Source organism: Mus caroli, unplaced genomic scaffold, assembly GCF_978045245.1.
Source record: "Mus caroli unplaced genomic scaffold, Mus_caroli_1 scaffold_7, whole genome shotgun sequence".
In the NCBI taxonomy this organism is placed as follows: Eukaryota; Metazoa; Chordata; class Mammalia; order Rodentia; family Muridae; genus Mus; species Mus caroli.
This window is the reverse complement of record NW_028227262.1, coordinates 30,622,097-30,645,262: the sequence shown is the minus strand read 5'-3', so window position 1 is coordinate 30,645,262 and position 23,166 is coordinate 30,622,097. Positions and strand designations below refer to the sequence as shown.

The 23,166-nt window shown below is 49.5% G+C and overlaps 1 protein-coding gene and 1 long non-coding RNA gene across 2 annotated transcripts in view; one reads left to right on the top strand and one right to left on the bottom strand.

Annotated features, from left to right (window-relative positions):
• Positions 1-9,848: 9,848 nt before the first annotated feature.
• Positions 9,849-19,276, bottom strand: LOC147003845 (uncharacterized). Its single transcript, XR_015047572.1, has 3 exons — positions 19,213-19,276; positions 17,265-17,400; positions 9,849-9,900 (listed from the first exon to the last, which is right to left on the bottom strand). It is a non-coding gene; the product is annotated as an uncharacterized LOC147003845 (long non-coding RNA).
• The window catches only part of Rasgef1a (RasGEF domain family member 1A), a 77,853-nt gene continuing 70,130 nt past the window's right edge, over positions 15,444-23,166 (top strand). The window contains exon 1 of the mRNA XM_085840104.1: positions 15,444-15,509. The gene's annotated coding sequence lies outside the window, so the exon portion shown is untranslated. The remainder of the gene's footprint in view (positions 15,510-23,166) is intronic.

Genomic DNA, 23,166 nt, shown 5'->3' with positions numbered 1-23,166 from the left:
CTCTCTGCCTCCTCGGGGCATCCAAAGGAGAGCAGAGTTCCTGCTTCAGGCTGAATCCCTGTCCCTCTGTGCAGTCCTCCATATAACAGAGTGTGCCCATTCTGCCCCCCCCCCCACACACACCTAAGGTGGCCAGGGAGCTCCCCAGAAATCCCAGCTTGGGTCAGATTCTTGCCTTAGTTCTAGAGGCAGCAGCAGAAAGGAAGGAACAGGGTGCTCTCCCTCCCTGGGCCTGTTTGCTCCCTGCCTCCTCCTGCCCTCCTGGGGCTCTCTTTATCTCCCTGGCTGGAATCCTGCAGTGAAGGGTAGAGCAAAGGGTGCCTTTGGGACCTGGCTGAGCTTTTTCTTCCTGCTCCCCTGAGAAAAGGTCTCCACATCTCCTGTGGCCTTCCTTCCCCGGAACAAGGCTGGACTGGCTTAGAGCTCTGCCAAGCCAGAAAATGGCCAGAGTCTTTTGGAGCCCAGGAGGCCCTCCTGCCTCGCTGGGGAGGTGGAGAAGGCTTCTGGGTTAGACATGTGCTTTCCTGTCTTTGTGTCTGAGGCTACAGAGTCCAGTACCAGAAGGGCTGAGTCACCTACACTGTGATTGGTACCTCTCACTTGAGGCTCTCCTGTCCTTGAAGCAAAGGAGAGAGTCTAGGGCTCCAAAGCTGGCGGCACCATCTCTGGGCTGGTGCTAAACTCAAGTTCCTTCTTTGCCTCTGGGGCCTGGGACAGTACTCACTCGGCTTCATTCATCTCTGGGTTTTCTTGTCCCTCCTCCTGGGTCCCCTGATTCTCATCTTTACCTTGAGCCTGATGTCAGGTTCCTTTACATACTCAGACCCTGCTACAGGTGAGGTTTGAACCTGAAGACCTTGATCAGGCCAGCAACGTGGTTGTCATGAGGGCTTGCTAGAGTTTGCCTGCCTGGTCAATCCCTTTACTTCCGACCCTCGCCTGGGTGAAGGCAGGGCGTGGTCTGGTGGGCAGCATGGGGAAGAGCCTTGCAAGGGCATCTCAGGAGCCACGGGGGTGGGGTGCCAGTTCATTCCATTTCCTCTTATCTCAAAGCACAATGTGGTTCTGGGGACCAGAAGGAGCTTGCTCTTGGAGGGCCTGTGTTCAGGAGGTGCTGCGAGCCTCCTGGTTCCTCTCAGCTGAACTTCCCTTTCCCAACATCAAGTCAACTGTTCTTCTAGTGCCCTAGAAATGGGGGAGACTTTCACACACCTGCAGAGGGGAGAGGAACTACCTAAGGTGCTGAGGACCCCAAGCCTGCTGGAGTCCATACTTTTCCAGAAACATCTACCCCTAGAAGAGCACAGAATCCCCCAAGCCCATGGTCTCTTCCTTTGTAAAGGTCTTTTCAGCCAATCCAAACCCAGGAAAGAAGGTGCCTTGGCTAGACTGTGAACTTAACTTTTGTGGACCAATCCTGTAATGCTAGAAGCCCCATGGTGAGCGACATGGATTCTCCCCCGGGCTGCTTCCTGTTCTCCCTCCTCACGTCCCTTTGGGGACATTTTATTTCCTAATAGCTGGACACAAGACAAAAAGTACCACCCCACAGAGCCTATATTTAAACAGAAACAGAAGTGACCCTGTGAAGTCCGCCTCTGTCCAGCATTTCATCTGTGTGTGAATGTGTGTGTGTGTGTGTGTGTGTGTGTGTGTGTGTGTGTGTGTGTGTGAGAGAGAGAGAGAGAGAGAGAGAGAGAGAGAGAGAGAGAGAGAGAGAAGCCACCCACTCATCTTTTATATCGGGTTGTCATCTTTCTTTGGTCCCTTCCCTCCTGGCCTTGTCCTTGGGATCAGTTCTTTCTGGCCTGTTATGATTTTGATCATTGACTTGAACCACAAAGTGAATCTTTATCCTGGTGAGTCAAATAAAAATGTAATTGAAAAAAAAAAAAAGAGGAGAACTCAGGGGTGGGGCCTCAACCCTCTTCCAAGAGCTGCCTTCATCTCTTCTGATGACAGGGTCTGTGTGATCCAGGGACCTCCTATCAGATCCCAACTCTTAAAGGTCCCACAATCTTTCCTAATACTGCTACCTGGGGAATTAAGCTCCAAGTCATAGATCTTTGGGAGACAACCAGATCATATGCAAGCTATAGCACCCCTCTCCCAAGCAAGGCATCAGCTGACTTCCAAGAAACCCTGCCAGCCTCTGGGAGTTTATTATTCTATAAAAACTACTTTATTCAAAACCCAGTTGCTGAGCTCCTGCCCTGTTTGACTGGATGAGGATGTTTTGGGACACTGTGTGGGTTTGTATTGCTGGTGGGCACTTTCCTTGTAACTTACACGTGCCACCTCCACACCCGTCTGAGGTCCACTTGACATCATTTGTTGACATTGAGACAGGTGTTTGGAGAGCCTGAGGGATGTGCCCACATTTGCACAGCCAGTGAGTGACAGGTCTGGGATTAAGATTGGCTGTGGTTAGTGCAGTCTGTGACAGTCCAGCATCTCCTTCCTAAAACTGCTCCTCTGTGTGGCCTCAGGACAGCAGTCCTGTCACCCAGGGGCATCTAGAGCTTCCAAATAAGAGAACCACGGGCCATGGAGACCCTCAAGATCAGCCTTCACAGGCTGGGGACTTGCTCACCACTGTGGGGGTGCACATTGTGTATTTCTTTCCCGGGAGGTTGTTCAGCACCTAACCTTTGTGCACACCAGTGTTTGGCCTTCTAGCGTCTTTAAGGAGTGGCAGCAGAGTTCCAGCTGTGCTGAGGAGAAAGGGACATTGTCTGCCTGCAGCATCCACAAGGCACCTGCTGCATCTTTATCTTCAGCGGGACCTTTCTTGGTGTTGATGAGAGGGTCCTTCAGGCCCAACGTCTGACCTCCAGGAGTCTTTTGAAAGGCCACCTGGTTGCTGTCCTTGGTGCTGATCAGCAGGTTGCCTGCTTGCGACTGCCTTCCAAGGACCTCAGTCCCCAGTCCATCTCCCCAAGGCAGAGTATGGGTTATCTTTTCTCTGAATAAAGCTGGATTAGACTGGCTATGGTGGTACATGCTTGTCATTCCTGCACTGGGGAGGCTGGGAAAGGAGAATGGTGAATTCAAGATCAGCTGAGGTTTCATAGTGAGATCCTGTCTAAAGAAGATGAAGAAGGAAGACAAGGAGAACGGAAAGGAGGAGGAGGAGGAGGAAGAGGAAGAGGAAGAGGAGGAGGAGGAGAGAAGCAGCTGTGGAGGTACAAGGCCCTAAGCTTAATGACAGCTGATGCTTGGCACCTTCCTAACCTTTCCTTATCTCCAGAGGAGGATGCTGAGCTCTGTGTGGACTTCCTGTGGGGCAGTTGTAAGAGTGCCTGTTGAGATAGAAGCTCCCTTGGGTAGAAGGACATTAGTGATGGTCTGAATAAGTGTTGCTTTGATAGTCCATCTCAATTTTCACATACTCAGGAGGCTGAGGCAGAAGCATCATAAGTGCAAAGCCTGCCTGGATTAGAGTTGGTTCAAGACCAGTCTGAGTGATTTAGAAAAGTTATGCCTCAAAATAGAAAGTACAAGGGTCTGAGGGTCAGGGTGGAGCCCACATTTAGAATGTGCAAAGCCCTGGATTTGATCCCTAGTGCTGTTAAACAAGCAGCCAAGTTTGGAGCTGTGACGAAAGAATGGACCATCTAGAGACTGCCATATCCAGAGATCCACCCCATAATCAGCTTCCAAACGCTAACACCATTGCATACACTAGCAAGATTTTGCTGAAAGGTCCCAGATATAGCTGTCTCTTGTGAGACTATGCCAGGGCCTAGCAAACACAGAAGTGGATGCTCACAGTCAGCTATTGGATGGATCACAGGGCTCCCAATGAAGGAGCTAGAGAAAGTACCCAAGGAGCTAAAGGGATCTGCAACCCTATAGGTGGAACAACATTATGAACTAACCAGTACCCCGGAGCTCTTGACTACAACTGCATATGTATCAAAAGATGGCCTAGTCGGCCATCACTGGAAAGAGAGGCCCATTGGACACACAAACTTTATATGCCCCAGTACAGGGGAACACTAGGGCCAAAAAATGGGAATGGGTGGGTAGGGAAGTGGGGGGGAGGGTATGGGGGACTTTTGGGAGAGCATTGGAAATGTAATTGAGGAAAATACGTAATAAAAAATATAAAAAAAAAAGAATTGAAGAAAACAAATTGTGAAAATTAGTGAGAGGACATTCCTCTCTAGCCAAGGTATTTACATTTAAGCCTTGGCTTATTAAATATCCTGATATTTATATCATTGATAGAATATGATTAAATCCCTAAAGTATTTCATAATTTTAGTTGGTATGAAAGCTTTGTATTATATATAGAAACTCATGCTTGTTTTGCTTCAGAATGTTTGAAAGCTACTTCAAATAATTTTTACAGTAATTAAACTTATATTTATAAAAATTAAAAAACAAAAAAACAAGCAGCCAAGCAAAATAATGACTGAACCCCAACTCGGTTGCCTGCACCTCTTGGCTCGGTTTTACTTTCTGGATCAAGATGACAACTGACCCTCAGAAACACATTCACCCTTCCCCCACACTGCCGCTGATGCCTGTAAACAGGTGGCCAGGGTCTGGACTGTTACTAGTGCTGATCCTCTCCTGGAGCAGTGGAGACCTGAAGGCTTACATCCACCCTCTCTCAGTCATTCAGACATCTCACACCCAAGTGCACAGCCCGAAGAAGAGCCTTGTAAAAAGCAGCTTTTCTAATGGGTCCAGGACCAGGAACTGAAATTCAGCCCAGGATATACAAAACCTCCTTTTCCTTCTAGGTTCTTCTGGCCCTGTTAATTCCTCAAAGGTACGCACTGAACACTGGTTTCATGCGCAAGCTCTTGGCCCAGAGAGAGAAAATGTGCCTTAGTTCCATGCTGTAGAGGCATGAAGAGTGTCCTACCACATTCCCATGGAAATGGCCAGTGCCATAATGAGAAAATGGGAAAAGCAGGGATCGATGGAGGAACTAAAGGCGTGGCCCAGGCACATCGGAAAATTAAAAACCTTGGAAGAACACAAAGGAAGAAAATACTTTTTAGAGACCCAGCATTAAGAATTCCCTCTGACTTCTCATCTCAGACCAGGTAAGAAGAGAGTGAAGCGGTTTCACCCACGGGGGGGGGGGGGTGTGCTCCGGGAGAGGGGGGAGGTAGAAGCCAAATAAAAGCTTCTAGAGTTCTTGTTCTTAATTACTCAGATCGACAAGTTTATTGAACAATAATATGTTTGATGATGTGTGCTTATGTGCACATGCATTCCTTTATGTGTAGGTGAAGACAATGATGACAGTCCTAACCAGGAACAGAAGAGAGGACATGCCAGGCATGGTGGGCACAGCTGTCGCACCCGGCAGGCAAAGACAAGGTTTGAAAACCCTTGGCCGTGCTGTGCTTAGAGGCAGCTTTGATGCTTTGCTTTGCTGTCAGTCGAACTTTTTGGATATGTAGTTTGCCTTCAGACATTAACTTAGGGAGTCAAAATGTCACTTTTGGTTTAAATATTACATCTGGCCCCTTCTTCTCACCCTGATGTTCCTATTACAAGTACTTACACATAGCTGTTCCACAGTTCTTAAACACTGTGGCCCAGGTTTTCATCCGCATCCCCTTTCCTTTTGGAAGGCTTGTTGTCAAAAGCTAATGAGCCCGTCACAGTCGTCGTTTGGTTCAGCGTTTTTACTCATTGGTTGGGTCAGAATAGCTTATCAACTGCGTATATGCTGTGTTGGAAACCCAGCAGAGATGGAGAACGACCCCAAGAGTCCTCTCTACCAGAAGAGGCTTGCTGTCAACACACCGCAAATCCTTCCAAGCAGTTATTGAAATTCGTGACGCTACCCGCATTTCTTTGACAGAAGACAAGTATTCCCAATTGCGGACATTAATGGAACCTTTTCTTTCTTCCTAAATGTGGTGGGAAAATGTCACTTTTCAAAGAAGGGAAAGATGCCATCAAATTTAAGTGTTTGGAATCTCTGTTGAACCATTGGCAAGCTCTGTGAGAATGGTCTGAATTCTCCTGTTCCCCGGGCCTGGGAAAAAGAAAAAAAAAGGTTTAGTGTTTAGATTTTTTAAGATTATTGGGATTTTTGAACTCTAACTGAATGCATTTGTATTATGAGATGGTCATGGGCCAGGATCGGAGCATCATGGTTTAGATGGAAAATTCCCCCTTTAATAAGCTCGCCCGTGTGTTTGAACACTTGTTTACCAGCTGATGGTGCTGTTTTGGGAGCTTGTGGACCCTTTGGGAAGTAGAGCCTTGCTGGAGGAAGTGGATCTCTGGGATGGGAGAGTGGGGGGCCTTGAGATTCATAGCCCACGCCCACTTCCTGATTCATCTGTACCTTCTGGTTTACTGAGATATAAGTAAGAAGCTGCAGTGTTCCCATGATCATGGGAGCTAGCCTGCTACCAGGATGGATGTACCCCATCTACCTATGAACCAAAATTAACTCGTTCCTTTAAAAGAATGGTTCTAATCCAATGCCTGGGTATAAGCAAATTGGAAGCTAATTTAATGTATGTATGTATGTATGTATGTATGTATGTATGTATGTATGTATGTGTTCTGGGGATTAAACCCAGGGCTTTGCACATGCATCTTGCTATTAGCGTACACCTCCAGCCCAGAAAAGGAGCCAATTCTGCATAGAAGCCCAGCTCTGAATGGGAGGATACAGACTGTACAGAAGCCGGGAGGCAAACACAGAGAGGGCCAAGGCATCTTTAAAAAAGAAAGGTTAGATGTTCAAATGGAAGAAATCAAAGAGAGACTCAAGGGAGGGTGTCTATAGCAGAATATGCCACTCAAATCACAGCTGCCTGAGACCAGACTATCACCCTCAAAATATGCCAGGGAAGAGACACAATAAGGCACTCAAAATATTTCTCTTTGGCTGGGGGAACTATTTTGAGAACTAGCAGACACAGAATGGATGTGTCTTCTTGTGTTCAGGTACAAAAGTCCAAAAGTATAGGTCCAAGGACAAAAGCAGTGTTTATATTCTGCTTTCATGGGAAACGTCCAGTGTCCACTAAAGTGGGCATGTCCATGCCCACTCCTGTCGGCTATGAGTGGAGTGCCCACTGGGCTGCTCTGTGATAAGTAGCAGACCCCTGCCACCAAGTTCTTTGTTCCATGACTCTCTATCTGCTCCCTCAGTTGCAAACTTAAAAGAGGAAATATTTATTTTGGATCATGGTTCCAGAGGTTGCTGTTATTGTCTATTATTCTGTTTCCTGCCCCTGACTCACAAGAAAAATAACTTAGAAATGGCTATTTCCCTTAGAGAAGAAACGTCTTATCATTTGCCCAATGTCTCCTTTTTCTCACCTACCCACTCCCTCTCTCTGACAACTACCACGATACTTTTGTGCTTCTATGAATTGAACTGTTTCAGATCCCACATGCCCCTTCTGTAGCTAGGCCTACCTCTTCTACACAGCCTGCCTGAACACTGGTTCAGATTTGTGGAATGAGAGTCATAAATAAAAACAGCCAAGAACTGTAACTGAATTTGGTGTGCCTTTGTCCTCTGGCAGCAGTGTCATACCCTAGTTTATCAGAAAAGTCTCTGAAGGGGGCTTCCCAGGGGAGGCTCTGGGTCCTGGTCACACCTCTGGAATGATGTGTTGGATTCATAGTGTAAGTCTGGGCTCAGATGTATGTGAGCTTTGTGTGTGGAGCCCTCTGGTCTGGAGCACAGAGCTCACCTGAGTTTTGAGTTGCTTCTATACAATCCTATTTCAGGGATAGTGAGAACTTCTAAACTTGCTGTCAGTTGACTAGAAATTAGGCCTGGGACCCCTGAGTTCGTAGCTGGCGTTGTCAGGTCTGGGTCCTTTGCCCTATGACATCTGAGAGTCACTGTCACCCTTGTGTTGCACAGACCCTCTTCTGTTTGCCTTAGTACAGCCCACACACCCTTCTTCTGCCTTGGGTCCGCCACAGCAGCTCACCCTCTGCAGGACCGCCATGGTGCCTCCCCCCCCCCCAAATCCCCATGTGGCTGTCAGCCTAGCAGTGCACGTCCCTGAGTTTGTTTCCCAGGGAGCTGTTGCCATCTTCTAATATATAACATAAATGGCCTATTTCCTTGTCACATTGTAGCCATCCACCTCTGAAATGCCTGTGCAGGTAAGGACTTTTAAGTGTTTTGACCAATACCTGGCACAAGGCAGATGTTCAAGGAATGCTAATCCAGTAGATGGCTGTTCACACAACAGTGTTCAAAATAGCAAAACCATGACAGTCCCTTAGATACCTACTAATGGTAAATTGAATATGCATATTATAGTACTGTCTTATGGTTTTTATTGCTCTGCGAAGGCACCATGACCAAAAGCAACTTGGGAAGGAAAGGGTTTATTTATCTTACAACTCTCGTGTCATGGTCCATCAGTGACAGTAAATCAGGGCAGGAACTGAAGGCAGGAGCTGAAGCGGAAGCCATGGAGGAACCCTGCTGACTGGCTTGCTATTGACGGCTTGCTCAGCCTGTTTTCTTATGCAATGCAGGACCACTTACTCAAGGGTGGCATCACCCACAGTGAGTGGGCCCACCCACCAGTGATTAATCAAGAAGATGCCCTACAGACTTCCCCACAGCCCATCTGGTGGAGCATTATCTCAAATGAGCTTCCTTCTTCCCAGATGTGTGTAGGTTTGTCTCATGTGACAAAAACCAAAAACCAACTCTTTTAAAAATTAATAAATAAAAATGGTATATAGTTATTATATACTGTTGTTTTGAAATATATTGCTATGGAATGGTTAAATTGAGGTAATTAGCATTTTTTAAATCTCACATGTCATTTATTTATTTATTTTTAAAAAGATTTATTTATTTATTATATGTAAGTACACTGTAGCTGTCTTCAGACACACCAGAGGAGAGCATCAGATCTCATTATGGATGGTTGTGAGCCATCATGTGGTTGCTGGGATTTGAACTCACGACCTTTGGAAGGGCAATCAGTGCTCTTAACTGCTGAGCCATCTCTCCAGCCCTCACATATCATTTATAATTGTTGCTTTGGTCTGTTTTTTTGAGACAGTCTGATATAGTCAGGCCGGCCTCCAACTTATCCAAAGATGACCTTGAACGTCTGATGTTCCTTGCCTTTGGCTCCTGCGTGTGAGAATTAGAGCTGTGTGTCAGCAATGCCAGTTCCCATGGTGCTGGGGGTCAGACCGATGGCTTCTCGAATGCTAGGCAACCTTACTGAGGTGCACACCCAACCCTGTTTATCATTCTTTGGTGGTGACATATTAAGGTACGCTTACACATCAGAGCACCAGACAATTATCATTGTGAATAAATTATGGCCATTTTCAAATTTGGTCTCGATAAAAACAGCTTGAGTGTGCTTTATCCAGAATGCTCGAGCCAGACATGTTTTGAATTTTGGACATTTTGAGATTCTGCAATATTTGCGTATACACAGGAAATATCCAGGGTAGGGGACCCATACTCACACACAAAACTCACTTGTGTTCTGTATATATTTTACACAAATAACCTGGAATGTCTACCATATTTTAGAGTGTCTGCTTTCTGAGTGACTGAAACCCACACCAGGAAGATAGGTGTGGAATTTGCCACTTGGGATATTTTTTTAAAATCATATTTTGGTGCATTTTGAATGTCAGCTATTTGGATTAGGGACATTCAACCTGTTCACAAATGTGATGCAGAGTTGTGACCCTATTTACAAAGTGAAAAAAAACCCACTATACTCACTGGAGTGGAAGTTCATACAGCGACAGGAGAACGATTCCCAAGGCTCACTCGAGGGAGGAGGTCTGGGGGGCGAGTCCCCACCAAGGGACCCGAGAAAGTTCTCCGAAGCAGCACTGTCCTACTTCTCTCCCCAAGAGGTGGCTTTTGTGGGCGTTCTCATTCTGATCGTCTTCAGGCTGTAAACAGACATTCACACATTCTTCTGAATGTAGGACATAGTTCACAATATAAAAAAACAGGAGAAGGGGGGTGCAGGGGAGGTGGCTGAGGGGTGCTGGTGAATTTCCAGTGGGTTTAGTGTGACCACAGAACCATGTGATCTCAACAACCCTCAGACAGATGAGGGACCATGTGGAGAAGGTGGGGCAGGGTTCATCTGTCACTGGAGAGGGAGGAATGAGATGTAGGATAGAGGTATGGGTAAAACTGTAACACATAGCTGGGCAGGAGGCTGGAGAAGTCAGAAGAGAGAGGTTAAGTGGAAATGGGAGACCAACTGGCCATGGGACCAGAGACCCTGAGAACCATAGATGCTTATGGGACCACAGCTTATGGGCAGCTGGCCAGAATGACAGTCATGGTGGCAGGTCTATATTAGAGATCTTCAGAGGAACACAAATTTTCAGGGGACATCATCTGCATATGGCTGTAACGCTGAGCAGAGGAAGGAAGAGGTAAGTGGACCCAGGAGTCTACAGGGCAGCTTAGTGGGGACTTACACAGAGCGGCAGAGGAGGGGAAACCCTACATCACACAAAGGGAGACAGGAAGCCTGCAAGTTGGGAGCACGTGGGAAGAGGGCTAGGATGGGTAAAGGTGGGCCATGTCTGGGTCCGCACAAAGCTACCTGCCGTTGTCAGCTAAACAATGAGTAGCAGGCTGTGCTTGGCCACTGTCTTAGAGAGTTTGTCTTATAGTGTTTGTGATATATGCTGTGTCACCTGGCACAATGACAGCTATGACCAAGCCTCCTAAGGAGGCTTCTTGGAGACTATTTCTCATCTCCACAGCCTACACTGTCCATTCACTCAAAACTATCCCATTTGAACTCATATGGGGGAGATCAGAACTACTTCCCAGTCCCTTGACCTAGATCTCAGCCATGGACAAGACACACACCTTCAGGAAAGTCTCACCAGGCAGCTCCACTAGGAGAGGACACTGGGGAAAGTGTCTGGCCAGTTCAAGCCCCTGCATAGGGTCTTCGGTTTCAGAATTTTACCATTGACCTGGGCTTGTATGCTCTGCTTGAGCAAAAAGATTAATATGCAATTTAAATTTGATATGAAATTAAATCGCATAGATACTCTGCCTATCTGTCCTTGGGTCCTTCTTTTCTGTGACCCAAATACTTGTGACTATGTTGGCAGCACAAGCCCAGCTGTAAACATTTTCTGTGTCTTCAGTCATAACTATCCTAGCCTAAGCTGCCTTCATCCTTAATCTGCTTATTAGAACAGGTTTTGTTTTCTTGTTGTTTGTTTTTTAGCAATTCTATAACAAAATACCTGAAGCTGGGCAGTGCAGACAGAACAGAGGGTTATTTAACTCTTTAGAGACCGGACTGATTGATCTGACCTATAGTAAGTTACTCTTCGGTCACGCAAACTATTCATCATGGAGAAAGCATCAGTGAGCAAGAGAAATCATATAACAAGACATGACGTCAGAGTCTGGGAAAGGTTCAGTAATTTATCAACAACCCTTTCCCGAGAATTAACCAGAGTCCCATGAGAATACATCAGTATTTGAGAGAAACACCCCAAATAGCCTAATCACTTCCACTAGGTTCTGTAACTGCAGTTCCGGAGGATCTGATGCCCTCTTCTGGCCTTGCTGGGCATTGCATGCACATGGTTCACAGACATACTTTCAGAGAAACACTCATCATACACATCACATAAAAATAAACCTTTAAAAAATATATTTAAAACCTACAGACAGTATCTGAAGAAAGATATGGCCAGATGTTCACATTAGAAAGACTGTTTATAATTTATAATCATTAGAAATAGTTTTAAAATAATTTTATACAGAGCAAAATGTGCTTTTTGTGTGTGTGTGTGTATGTGTATGTGTGTGTGTGTGTGTGTGTGAGAGAGAGAGAGAGAGAGAGAGAGAGAGAGAGAGAGATCATGTGACCATCACTACCAACGAGGAGGCAGCTCCAGTTTGTCACCCCTAGAGGTTTCTGGCTCGCTAGTCAAGCTTTTCCCTGCACCAACCATCACTTGGTTTTCCTCTCTACAGTCTTCTCTTTTCTAGGACATCACATAAGAAGAGTTGGGCGGATGATTCTGAGCTTAGCATCTTCTGTGTAATGCAGCCAAGAATCAGTCAAGCTGTGCTCAATACCAGCTCCTCTCTTACTGTTGGGAAGTGTTCTGTTGTCAGCTGCACTGAATGCTTTTATCCATCCATCTTCTGTACAATTTGGGGGTTGTTTCTGGTCTGTGGCCACAGTAGAAATTTTTAGAAACCCCCTTTTCAGGAACCGATAGAATACAAGATTCAATCCAGTTAACAATTTAGAAGGTTTAGACTTCTTTAGCCAACCCCACCCTGTTGGTGTGTATGGATTACTCATGCTTTGCAAGGGCATGCAGGGCATTTCCTAAAAATAGACTACACCCTAAGCTGTAAATAACGTAAGAACAAGCCAGGCATGGTGGAGCAGGCCTGTTAATCTCAGCACCTGGACACTGAGGCAGTTGGGATTCAAGTCCCCAATCACCCTGGGCTAGATAGAACCTGTGCCCATAGTGCCAACTACTCTGAGAATAAGGTGACGGTCTGCTTGAGCTCAGGAGTTCTAGATCAGCTACAGCAGTGTAGAAAAATCCCTCATCTCAGAAAAAAGATAGGCAGATTGGTGATGTAGCTCAGTGGCACAGTGCTTGCTTACCGTGTGTGAGACTCTGGGTTTAACACACACACACACACACACACACACACACACACACACACACAAAACTGGTGGTCTGTCATTGAAAGCCTCCCCACAATTAACACAGAAACTCACAGCTAGATAACGTGTAGAGAGCGAGAGACTTTGGAGCACTCAGCCCTAAATGGGATGCTTTTTTAAAAATTTATTTTTTTTATTAGATATTTTCTTTATATACATTTCAAATGCTATCCCGAAAGTTTCCTATACCTTCTCTCCGCCCTGCTGCCCTACCCACCCACTCCCACTTCTTGGCCCTGGCATTTCCCTGTACTGGGGCATATAAAGTTTGCAATGCCAAGGGGCCTCTTTTCCCAGTGATAGCTGACTAGGCCATCTTCTGCTACATATGCAGCTAGAGACATGAGCTCTGGGGGGGGGGGGTACTGGTTAGTTCATATTGTTGTTCCACCTATAGGGCTGCAGACCCCTTCAGTTCCTTGGGTGCTTTCTCTAGCTTCTCCATGGGGGCCCTGTGTTCCATCTTACAGATGACTGTGAGCATAAATGGGCTGTTCTTATATTTTTGGTTGTGAGCCTAGCCTTTAACGGCTGAGCCATCTCTCCAGCCCAAATGGGCTGTTCTTAACACATCCCATCTGCCAAGGATCAAGGATCTAGGCAGAAGGGGTGGCAGAAGTGGTGGTCGATGCCAAGGAAACAGTCTTCAAGACACAACAGGACGGATGCACACATGAACTCAGACTGGAGCAGCACCCACAGGATGAACACCAGTGCCCACCAATGACAAAGGAGAAAGTATGCAAAGTCCCACCCCTAACCAAGATTCTGTTTGCAATGGATACCTACTAGGAACAGGAAAATCGGCTTTCTTCAGCGGAATGCCAAATCACCCACACTCCAGGGCAGGCCTTATGCCCAGGAGCACCTGGCTCCTTTTGGGGGGGGGGAGGATTTTTTTGTCATTATTTTATTTGCTTGCTTCCCTCCCCTTTTTGTTTTAGAAAGAGAATGTACATGAAGAAGGTTGGATGGGGCGGGGGGGGGGATCTGCAAAGGGTTGTGGGATGGAAACTGTGATAAAAATATATTGTATGAAAAAACAAAAAACAAATGCAAGCTGAACTTTTATTAAAGCCGGGGAAAACAAAAAGCAAAAGGAGAAAGAACCACAGGGGGAAATCTCTTCACAATCCAAATTCAGGGGCAAATACCTATTAATGTAGTCACCGAGTTGCCGTATTCTTTTAAACGTCTATTGGACACACATTTACTTTTGTTTATATGTTATACTTACAAAATGTTTTAAAGTTCACATCAAATGAACAAAAAATAAAGGAAATGGTAGGAAGAGATATAGATAAATTAAAATTAGTCATAGTGAAGGTGGGCCGTTTGGAATGTTATGCCTTGAATTCTCCTCCTCCTCCTTCTTCTCCTCTTCCTCCTCCTCTTCCTTTTCTTACTCTTTCTCCTCCTCTTCCTCTTCCTTCTCTTCCTCCTCCTCATTGGAGAGCTAACTCCTAGGAGGCTAACTCTCCACCACTGAGCTTTATCTTCAGTCTTGATCTCCATTTATGGTACCTGTCTGACATTTTCCACAAAATATATTTTTTTAAAAAGTGAGGTCATGACATTATTGTGTAAAACCCTCCAGCTTCTCCTCAGCTCTCTGCGTTAAAAACTCAGTGAGTTAATGGTGACCAGGTCAGCTGCTCTGTCACTTGGCACGTTCTGGGGTCTCTTCTCCACCACACCCACTCTGGCCTCCTTCCAAGGGATCCTGGATTCCAGGACCTTTGCATTTGGCCTCTTCGGAATCAGAATGGTTTGACTCTGACAGGACTTTGTTAAAATGCCCTTTCATCAAAAGACTCCCTGGACCTCCCCAAATAGATCCTTCAACTTGACTACAACCACATTTCCTATCTCTGGATTTTGCTACTGTTCTTTCCTCCGGGGATCAGTGGTACCCGATGTTTGAATGGTTTTTGGACTCCCTCCTCCCACCCCTCTGTCTACTTGCTATGACAATGTCAACTCCAATCAGGCAGAAGCCACTATAGTTGAACGATCAATGATGACATCTAGCATATAGTAGGTGTTCCGGAAACTCGCTGAATGAGTGAAAAGGGTCTTTGGTCTCTTCAAGAGACGCGTGGGGCCCCTCGCGATCTTCCGTACACACCCTGCAACCTGTGGGCTTGCTGCGTTCTGCTTGTTTGGATCTGGCTGCCTGCCCCGGACATTCTGGATCCTGGGGCTATCTTCTCCGAAGGTTCCACTGGAAGCCAGAATGCTCCTCGTGGTTCTGGACAAATGGGAGCCATAGAATCTCTCAAGGTGACTTTGGAGCCTTGACCTGTCACTCACTGGCTCTGAGATCACGCAGGTTCATTTCACCTCCCCAGCATCAGTTTTCTCATCTGCCCAGAGGGAACCTAAAGCCTACCAAGCCCGCAGGGTGACTGGGAGAAAAGAGCACTGTCCCCGGCAGGTACCACTGATAAACATGTTCGCAGCTATCCTAGAGTCGCCAAATGGGTTTTAATGAGGCAGCCACATCATCTTTGGGGCTGTCGGCTGCCATATCCATTTTCAGAGAAAGCCTGGCCCGCCCTCTCCCGCGGCACCTTCGCCCCGCACCCTCCTCTGCTCGCCCCGCGCCCTCCCGCTCGCTCCCCGCGCTCGTGCTCCCGGGCGCCGGCTGCGGAGGGAACTGCTCTGCCCGCAGCTGGCGCAGCGCGGGGGCGGCCGCGGGTGGGCGGGAGCCGCGGGCCGGGGCGCCGAGCATGAGCCGCCGGCGCCGGCCGCGCGCTGCTCGGGGCCGGGCTGCGGCGCGAGGGCGGCGCGGGAGCGACGCTGGCGCGGACCGAGGTAGGCAGCGGCAGCCCCGCGCGCCCCTCGGCTCCTCCGGCGGGCCGTCCCCTCGGGTCGTCAGCGCGGGCGGGCGTGGATCCAGGGACGGGCGCCGGGTAGGGCGACAGGGAGCCCCGCGTGGAGTTCCTGGAACTCCGCCCTGGGCTGGACGGCGGGACCCCTGCGCCTCCTGCACCTGCCGCGCGCGGGGCGGCCGGGACGAGCATGGTGGGAGCGCACCGGGTAGCAGGCGTGGGCACCACTGGCAAGTCCACTGCCCAGGGCCTGGCGTGGGGGAGGGGGCCGGGGATCCGAGGAGCTCAGGGCTGCGCAGTTGGAAGTTTCCATTTGCTCTTCTGCGTTCTGGGTCTAGGGTGGCATCTCACGCATTTGCTCTTGGCAAGGAATTGGGATGTAAGCACTGCATTTGAGGGTAGAGAGCCAGGGGATGTGGTGAGGTGTGTCCCTCTGTCCCGTGGGCTAGGGCTAGGGTCATTTGAAGGACCGTTTGGGAGCGCACACTTTGACAGGTACAGCTGGATGATTCTGGTCAGAATAAGCGTGGTGTGTGTGTGTGTGTGTGTGTGTGTGTGTCCGTCCGTCCCGGTCCATTCTGCGGCCTGCTGATTGGGGAGGGACTGTGTGATGAGTCCCTGATGTCTCCATCTCTAGCTACCTCTGAGAGATGCAGCTAGTGGATATTGACAGCACCTGCCTCTTGGAAGCTGCCTGGGGGTTGAGACAGGTGATCAGGTTCCCTCTTTCCCTCCTCAGGACACTGAATCCCCATTTCTGTTCCCACCCCCTGCTTTTATTAGCTGTATCCCTCTGTGGGACAAGGGAGAGGCTCAGATGGCCTCCTGCCCCAGGTTTAGATTGGCACCCAGGGGCGGGCCTTCATCTCCCAGGGCTCTCCCATTTTCTTCTTGATTTGGTCTTGTCCATCCCAGCCTCAGTGGGCAAGAACCTCCCTGCTGGGCTTGGGTCCTCCAGAGCAAAGCAGCACCCCATAGCCTGGTAGAGAGTTGGGAGACCACATATTTTGACTTGTGAGCCACGGGCAGGCTGCAGACCCCTCTGAGACATGGAGTGTTTCCATGTTTGGCTTCCTCTATACTACTCTACCTCAGCCCAGGAAGAAACCCCAGAGTAGGAGGACATCAGGGACTCCAAGTTGTGTGGCCTGGGGACAGAAGAGTGGGTTCCCTGCCTGGCCAGCCTTCCCCCACCCCACTTCTACGGCTGTGGGTTGTAGTGGCCCAGCAACCGTTTGGGTGGTTGTCATCTTGAAGTGTGTGTGTGTGTGTGTGTGTGTGTGTGTGTGTGTGTGTGTGTATTTTCCTGGGCCTATAGCCTCTGCTTCTGAGAAGCGAATACCCAGATTCTATGATAAGGTGTGGAAGCTGTGTTCTCTTGTTCACGTCCCCTGGGATTTGGAAGCCCACTCAGATGTTCCCAGACAGTGGTGCCAGAGGCCTGGTCTGAAAACCACCCAGGAGTTTGTTTGTCTGTCTGTCTCTCTGTCTGTCTGCTTGTTTCTGAGATGTGCTTTCCTGTTACCAGTGGATGGCTGCCTTTTACCTGGCAAATCGTGGCAATGGAACCGTTCATACAGAACAGATCCGGTTTTGGTGTAACTTAGCAACTGCAGACAGAGGAGGAAGGAGAGGAGAGGGAGGAAGAGAGTCAGAAGAGAAGGGGGAAACGCTGGGCCCTACAGAGGCCTTGCTGAGGGGGTAAGCGGCACCTGCGTAAAGCCCTTCCCCCCAGTACCCAGGTGAGGAGCAGGCCTGCTTGTCTGATTGCTGGGTCCTGGAGAGGCAAGCAGGTAGAATTTGGAATGTGCTGGAGTGGTCTGTCTCTTCATCCAGTGGTCTGTCTCTCCATCGCTGAACTACAGCAAAGGGGCCTGCAGCAAACAGCTTAGGTTGGTGGTATTTACACGTAGCCACGACCCCGCCCCCCACTGTGAGGACCACTCTACTCTGGCTTGGGGTTTTGACCAGTGTTGTCCAGGGCAGCTGACAGGGCCTTGGAACTGTCTTAGAACTGCTGTCTCCCAGAAGCTACATTGCAAAATAGGTCGAGAGAGAAGATGCAATGCCAAGGCCGGGGTCGTTGAGCCCCTCCCTGCTATGGAGGGTCTCAGTAGACTGGGATGCCTATGTCCACATGGCCCTATGCCATATGTGAGGCCCTGCTGGGGAGAGAGACCCGGTCAAGGCATCGCTGGACTCTGCCAGGTCCCTACCTTCTGCTCTCTGAAGGGATTCCTCCCTCCCTCCTTCCCGCTTTTCCTTCTGAGGCCATCTGCTCCAGCTATGGTCTGCTCTGGCTGTTTTTCTCTCAGAGCTTCCAGAATCTGCCTTGTGTGATTTCCGCCCACTCCAGGCTGCCTCCCAGGTTTCTTTGCTCTCCAGCTTGCCCACTTCCCTCCTGCCTGGGAGTGTGCACTTAGCAAGGAAGTGGAAGGAGGAGGCAGGGGTACTGTGGGGCTTGAGGTGGGGGAATGGCCCTGATACCCTCTGGTACCCCGGCCCTTTGGGGGGCTCAGGTAGACACATAGCTCTCTTGTTGGTGATGTGCCTTTCTCACATCTTTCTGGTCTATAGATTGGGGCTGTTGATACATGTGAGGGTTAGCCACAAGGGATTTCCTGTCCCAGTTCAGAGTGGGCAAACTGTTATGAGCCCACCAGTACAATGTTGTTGGGTTGGGGTCACCAGAAGGGTTCCATACAGCAATCCTGGGACATAATTTGGGAAAGGTGGCTGGAACCAGCAGGGCTGTGATGTGATTAGAACATGTGGGGCAGGCAGAGTCCAAAGGGCCAGGATGTTGCAGCTCAGAGCTGGAAAGGGCCTTGTGTTTCAGGACCTTGTGTTCTGGGAGAGCTGGCAAGTGGCGGCCTTAGACACCATACAGTGTTACCTGTCAGTTGAGGGAGTTAGGTGTAAATGTTATCCATGACTAACCCTACCTAAGGATGACAAGGAGAGATGCTGCACAGGGAGACCCAGATGGCTATGAGTATCTCTGAAGAACCACCTTTGGTCATCCAGGTGCAATTGAGCATGATTTAGGATTACCCGTGCCCGTGCCCTGAGAAGCGTCTCTCTCATCATTAAATTGACACAGAAACTTCCTCGGGGATCCTTGGTTGGTTCTGGGATGTGAAATAGGTCACTTAAGATGTAGTCACCCTCACTACTGTGAGGACCACTTTGGCTTGGGGCTAGGCTTTGGCCAGTGATGTCCAGGGCAGCTGGCAGGGCCTGGGAAGCCAGTCTGTCCCTCTTGAGTTGCCTGTGAAGTCAAGGAGCAGAGTACTAGCTAACTCCTGGAAGGGAGGCCTGAAATTGGGCCTGTGGGACTTGCACTGACTCTGAGTAAAATAGCCTGGGGCAGGTGCTACACACACACACACACACACACACACACACACACACACACACAGAAACACACACAGACATACACCAGTGGGAGCTCTCCCAACACCAGGGACCAGCATTGGGAACATAGGGTGCTTTCAGTTCCCCAGGTGAGAGATGGTGGTCCTCAGAGGTGAAGGGATTTGCACAGGGCTCTTCTGTGCTTAAGTCCCCCCAGCTCCTGCCCACCCTCATCCCCATGCACGCTGACTTGAAGATGCGTTCTCTGCCTGCTTACTCTGCTGTCTCACCTCCCACTCACTCCCTGCCCACTCCCATCTGGCACTCACCTCTCCATCAGGGAGACCCACTGCAGAGGCTGTGGACTTTACCATCCCGGATTCCAGATGCTCTGTATCCAGGTCTGGCTGCCTGGTTCTTGGTCCTCCCTCTCCTCTGACCTCCCTGGAGGCCTCTCTATGACTTTACCTCTTGTCTGAGGTCAGTTAGTGGTTTTATCTGTCAGGACCTGGATCCTCCCTGCAACCACAGCTTTCTTCCTTCACATTGAGCTGACCCCAACTCCCATCAGCCCCCCGCTTGGACCTGGGGCTCCTTTAGCATGTGTACTGTTTGCTGACCTTCTTCTGGCTGACTGTGGGTGGGCTATCTACTGCCATCCCGCCCCAGCACCTCTCTTGCTTCAATACTGCTATCTGAGCAGCCAGCTGCAGTCCCCTCTTGCATTGAGGCAACATTCAGCCTGGCCTAGCCCGCTCCATTCTTCTCTTGAACCCCCTTCCACTTATGAAACCTCCTCTTCTGAGCCTGAACAGTTTCCATGGCTTCCTCCCTATGATGCCCTTTCCCTACGTGGGCATGGTCTCTGCTAGGTCTCCCTTGGCCCTTAACATTTTTTAAAGTGACTCTTCCTGTACAGACATGGTATACAGGTACCCAAAGCCTTTACATTGAGTGTCTCCAAGTGTCTTGTTTGTCAGTGATTCCCTAGACCTCAGTCTACCTCAGTCTTTTTGGATCCCCCCTTCTCCAGGACACTGGCCATTCTGATGAGATGTGGGTTGAATTCTCTGAGCTGTTGGGCATAGCGGAGCAGAGGTGAAGATCTGTGCCTGAGAACATTGAATACAGAGGCATAAGACATGTTGCTCTCCACCTTAAGGAGAAGAGAGAGGAATGGATGTGAGAATCCTGGGACAGGTAGAGGGTGTGGGGAGAGGACCTGTCCTGGAGGGATTAGTGGGGACAGAGCCAGGAGGCCAGTGCCCTGCCTGTCACCATTACTCCCATTTTCTCCAAGTATCACCCTCAGCCTCTACCTTAAAGAGAGTGTTCTCCCTGGATGCAGTTGCCATGACAACACTGTTAACAAAGACTAGCTTCTGTGGAGGAGGCTGGCTCACCCAGAAGCTGAGGGTGTTGGGAAAGGATGTGCATTCTGATGAGTGTATCTGCAGAGCCTTGCCTCCCCTCCCCCACCGAGGTCACCCAGATCTTGCCGACCTTTCCTGACTTTTCAGACTGTGACAATATCTGGATTATAGTCTCTGTGTGTGCCAGCCCACCTCAAACCCACCACTTCCCTGCAAACCTCCCTGTGTCCCACCTAAACCAACATGACCAAGGAACTGACTGACTGGTGTAGCTTTGTCCCTGGAGCATACATTGTACCCCCTTCCTCAGGGTCTGGGACAGCGTGGCTGGTATCCCTGAGGGAAATGGCATGCCAGGTTGGTCATGAAAGATGAGGGAGTTTAGGGGGCAGGGGTGTCTTTAGTTGGCCTGCTGTTTATCTCAGGTCCCCTTTCAGGACAGGACCTTCTTGGCATCGCCAAGAGTGGATCCCTCACATCAGGGTTAGACACACCTGCCTACTCATATATATGAGCTGCTAGGTTGAATTCAGAAGAGCCATGCCTCAGTTTCCCCATCTTTCAGTGAAGGTAAGTGTAGACATTAAGAGTCCCGGACCTCTATCACACAAAATTCCATCCCCATAGCTCTGAGATCATCTGGTAAAGATATGGGACATTATGGGCCAGGAGGACACAGTGCTTCATATCTACCAGTGAAATCTCTCCAGCCTGGCTAGCGACTAGGCTTGCGTTTGTCCACAGTGCTGAGCACCTGGCCTTCCAGGTGTGGACAGCAGGTAGAGGGTTGGGCTGAGGCATCTCAGTTGAGTCTGTCAGATCCAGGAACCACACTCTTCTTAGGTCAGCAGGGGAAGCAGTAATGAGTCCCACCAATCCCTAAGAAAATCATGTAGACTAACCTGGTGCCACACCCAGACACTGTTCCATAGTGTAAGAATGACAAACACAGGTGGATGTAGCACCAGGGCTGGCACTGGAAAAGGAGACTGTGTGTGTCCTAGGCCCGTTTCCTAATAGACAGGGGATACCAGACTGCCCTGCCCTATCTCAGTGCAGCACTGTTCGAGGAACAGGAATAGAGAATGGCCCCATCACACCAGCAGGTGCCTGAAACCCAGAGAGCTTAGTGGTGCTGGAGGGGGGTCCTCGCTCTCCATCCACTGACCAACGAGCTTCTCTTTCCTGGCTTACTTCATGTACTTACCCCACTTCCTCTCTCCCTTCCTCCCTTCTCCCTTCCCTCCCTCCCTTCATCCTTCTTCCTTCTACAACTTAGCCATCTTGGAGGCTCTTTCTCCCCCCACCCCGTTCTTTCCACCTGGCCCAGGGTCCCCTTGGCCCCTGTCATTTTCTCTAATCACAGTTGGCCCTATGATTTCAGAAGCCAGGTCTAGACCAAGAGCCAAATTCCACATGTATGACCTGCAGCCAGGTTATTATGCAAGCCCCAAACAACTCTGTCCCCTTTGCTCTGCTCCCCATGTCCCATGCCACTCTACCTCCCCTGGCCATTGCTGGGTCCCTCATCCTGCTTCTTTCCACCCTCAGACGTGGTATGCTTCCCCCCTCAGACTTTCTCTACACTGAGTCCAGACTGGCCTGGCCACCCTCTATGAGAAGAGTCCTCTTGTCCTTTCTGCTGATGTCCTCAGTGGGTGTTTGGTTCTCCTTGGGGCAGGCACACGCCACTTTTCTCATTACACACCAACACTCTCTGCCTTACCCGTCACCTGCTCTGTTCAGCTGCCTTCACTGTTCCTGCCCCAAGGACTTCAAAGCTGGAGTCCTGGCTAGGGTTGGGGAGGGGCTGAAAGCTTTCCCTGGCCTCTGGGATTGTTGGTGCTTACCCCCATGCCTCCCCATCCTACGATGTCTGGTCTTGCCAGTTTGGGCCTTGAAGCAGGCTTGCTTTCTTTTCCCATCTTTTGACCTCTGTCCTCTCAACTTCAGGTCACTGGTGACATTCTGCTGTCACATACCAACTGGCTTTCACCTCACCACAGCATGGAGGTGGATGGAGAGGCAGGAACAGAACCTTTTCTTGTGGTGGGGCCCTGGGAGCCCTTGGTGACCTGTCTTCTCCTGTGTGGTAGTAGTAACATAGTCTGTGGTAGCAGGGGGCTCTAAGCTCAGAGATTAGCAGTCTTCCAATAGGGAGTGTCATGCAAAAAGCAGGAGTGGGCAAAGCTGCACAGGAACTCAGGGCTGGTGTACCACACAGGTGCAGCAAGAAAGTCCTCTGCTGACTTTGAGCTCCAGAGAGAAGGGGGGGGGTGAAGGAGGGAGGGAGGAAGACAGAGAGAGAGAGAGAGAGAGAGAGAGAGAGAGAGAGAGAGAGAGAGATGCTATGATCCCTAGATAGAATATTAACTATGACCATTTACTTAGAGCCCTTGGCTATTTCTAAGCATAGTAAATTTGAAGTTGTGATGGTGGCAGCAGAGGGGGTGATGGAGGTGTCGGTGGCAGTGGTGGGGGTGGGAGTGGAAGAGACCGTGGTGCTGATGCGAGGAATGATAGCGGAGGTGTTGGTGATGGTGGTGGTGGTGATGGTAGTTATGGTAATGGTGAAAGCATTTGGTGATGCCGGTGTTGATGGGTGTGGGTGTGGTGGCAGAGGAGGAAGTGGCAGCGGAGGCAGTGGCGGCGATGGTGGAGGTGGCAACGGTGTGGAGGAGACAGGGGGATGGTGGGAGATGCTAGAGGGAAGTGTGATGCTTAGATGCTGGCAACAGAGCCATAAAAGCATTCTAATATCTGCTTGGTTTGAGGAGGGCCTTGCTAAGGAACAGTCAGACCTGTGCTTGTGGCACGTGGGTGTGTCTGTGGGTGGGTGCACACTTGGCTAGCTAGCTCTGCTCCCTGTCTTTGCTTCCCCTTGCCCTGGACATCTGCCCCCACATACCT